Source organism: Neophocaena asiaeorientalis, unplaced genomic scaffold (genome assembly GCF_003031525.2).
Source record: "Neophocaena asiaeorientalis asiaeorientalis breed wild unplaced genomic scaffold, Neophocaena_asiaeorientalis_V1.1 scaffold694, whole genome shotgun sequence".
Lineage (NCBI taxonomy): Eukaryota > Metazoa > Chordata > Mammalia > Artiodactyla > Phocoenidae > Neophocaena > Neophocaena asiaeorientalis.
In genome coordinates, this window is record NW_020174226.1 from 575,358 (window position 1) to 577,892 (window position 2,535).

General features: G+C 56.4%; 3 protein-coding genes across 5 annotated transcripts in view; all 3 read left to right on the forward strand.

Annotated features, from left to right (window-relative positions):
- ZNF580 (zinc finger protein 580) overlaps positions 1-2,535 on the forward strand; it is a 21,344-nt gene that overhangs the window by 16,627 nt on the left and 2,182 nt on the right. The gene's annotated exons all lie outside the window — the stretch shown is intronic.
- CCDC106 (coiled-coil domain containing 106) overlaps positions 1-2,535 on the forward strand; it is a 28,469-nt gene that overhangs the window by 16,605 nt on the left and 9,329 nt on the right. The window lies entirely within an intron of this gene.
- The window catches only part of ZNF581 (zinc finger protein 581), a 9,292-nt gene that overhangs the window by 1,826 nt on the left and 4,931 nt on the right, over positions 1-2,535 (forward strand). The gene's annotated exons all lie outside the window — the stretch shown is intronic.

Here is a 2,535-nt window from a genome sequence, read left to right on the forward strand (position 1 = left end):
GTGGTGGCGGCAGTGGGTTGGGGAGAAGCATGAGGTGCTTGCAGACAGTGGCCATGAGCTCTGACTCGGTCAGTTAGAAGCACGTGCTGTCCAGCGGATGTGTGACCTCAGTCCCAATCATGTGACCTCTCGGAGCTTCTGTTTCCTCATCTATAAAATAGGCATCCGCATGGCACCTCCCTCCTGGGTCTGCTCTGAGGGTTCAGTGCATTTAGTGATGGCTGGCACCATAGGAAGGGCCCAATAAACGTTGGTCCTTGTCATTATTTCCAGAGTTCGGGGTGGGCTGGGCTGGGCTGGACTGGGCGTGGCTCTCATGGACAAAGTAAGTTTCATGGGTAAGTTTCATGAAACTCAAGAAAGGGATCTGGGTGGGAGACTCCTGTGGTAGTTGTGTGTGGAGCCCAGGATCTATGTTGCCCCCTTGGGAGACATTTGGCCAAGTCTCTTGTCACAGCTAGGGGGGAGTGAGATTGACGGGTGAGAGACGGTGCTCTTGGCATCTGAAGCGTGGAGGCCAGGGATGCTGCTCCATATCCTACAGTGCACAGGACAGCCCCCCACAACAAAGAATGATCCAGCCCCAAAATGTCAGTAGTGCCAAAGTTGAGAAGCCTGGTGTAGACAGAAGGTGTAGTTACCCCTTTAAACCGCGCACACCCTTTCAGTTCACGTTTCCACTCTCCCTACTGCCCCCACCCCATAAAATTACAAAAGAGGAAGAACCTCTAGGACAACAGTTTCCAGTAGAGAGCCATGCTTTAAAAAGTGAAGAGGAACAGCTGAAATTAATTTAATAACATACTTAACCCAGTCAGTATACCCAGAGTATCATTTCTAAATGTTATCAACATAAAAGTCATTCATGAGATACTTTACACTCTTTTCATACTCAGTCTTCAGAATCTTTTAGGTGTCTTGCATTTATGACACATCTCAGTTCAGACCGGACACATGCCAAATGCTTAAGAGCTGTCTGTGGCCGGTGGCTGCCCTTTAGGACGGCACAGTTCCGGAGGCTCTTTAATTGAAGCCTAAGATCACGGTTGTTGGGTCACTGGAGGTTTCTTGAAGGTTTTCTGAGAATGCTTCATCAGTTTCAGTTTACTGTTGCCCCATCTAGAGACTTTTTTCAATAGCTGGCAATGTGTGTGTGCATCTTCTGGCTTTTTACATATTGCCCAGTAAAACACTAAGACATATCTGTGATCCAAACCAAATATAACTGTGCCCTCTCTGGCCCGCGGGTCTCCAGTTTGCAACTGGTTGAGGGTGGTTTAGGAGCTGTACCGTAAGGTGGGCAGCGGTTAGCCACCTGTGGCTAATTTAGATTTAAATTAAGAGAAATGAAATACCATTTAAAATTCAGGTCCTCAAGCCCTAGCCACATTTCTAATGAGCAGTAGCCTCACGCGGCTAGTGGCTGTCCCAGTGGACAACGCGCAGATCATAGAACTTTTTCATCATCCCAGAAAGTTCTTTTCGGCAGCTTTCTCGGACGCACCTGTGGCCAAGCCGGGGTCCTTGGTCTGGGCGCGACCGTAACGCCGGTTCTCTCCCTTCTGTGCCCCCAGCTGCCTCCCCTCCCCAGCTGCAGCGGCCGCCCCCCTCTGGTTCCCCCGGCGCCACGACCTGCTCGTGGACACGCGCAGCATTCGCTACTAGTTCACCGCGCAGCTGGAGGACGAGCTGCGGGCGCCCCCCGGCGCTGCACTCGACGTTCCAACCTTCGGCGTGCGCCGCGTGCCCCAGGCCTTCCAGCGCTCCGGCCACCTGGCGCGGCCTGGCGCCGACCGCCGCACTAGGTTCCGGATCTGGCCTGGCTGCCCTGCCTCTTTCTGGTCAACGCGCTCCTGCACCAGGACGCGGCCGCCGGACCTCGGTTTCCTCTCTGCGCGCGGGAGCATCGGGCCCACCGCGCTTTGTGCCGACACCACCCAGACACTGTCGCTGCTGCTCCTTGCGCCTCAGTCTCCCCCTTCCAAGATGGGAAGAGCCACTCTTGCCCACCTCTGCGTCTGGCAGGGTCTGGCCCTCTCGGGCCGTCCGTCTCCCCACCTGTCCGACGGGAAGAGCCACGCTTGCCCACCTCTGCATCTGGCAAGGTTTGGCCCTGTCTGCACCTCGGTCTCCCCATTTGCCCAGCCGACACAAACTTCCCTCTTCCCGCTCTCTGCCTCGTTTGGAAGGGGATGCAGGCGGGTCGGCCAGTGGGAAGAGGACGGATTGGGCGCGTCCGTTCCTTGTGGGACTTCGGGAAAAGACAGCCTCGCCTAGTCTCGTCTACTAATCAGTCTCTGTCCCAGAGAATGAACTGTCCCCGTAGAGGATGGGAAGGGAGCGGGGGGCAGGGGGCGGGCTGTGTGGTTCCCGCGCGCTCGGCCCCTCTCCTTTCTCGCGATCCCTAGATACTCAAAAAAAGCGGGCCGTCAGAGCGGCGGGCTGTGGGGTGGCGGAACCTTCCTTGAGGCGCGCGCGTTTCCGGTCGGCGCCCTTTCCCAGGGACGCCGCCGCCCCTCGCGCCCCCGCGCCCCC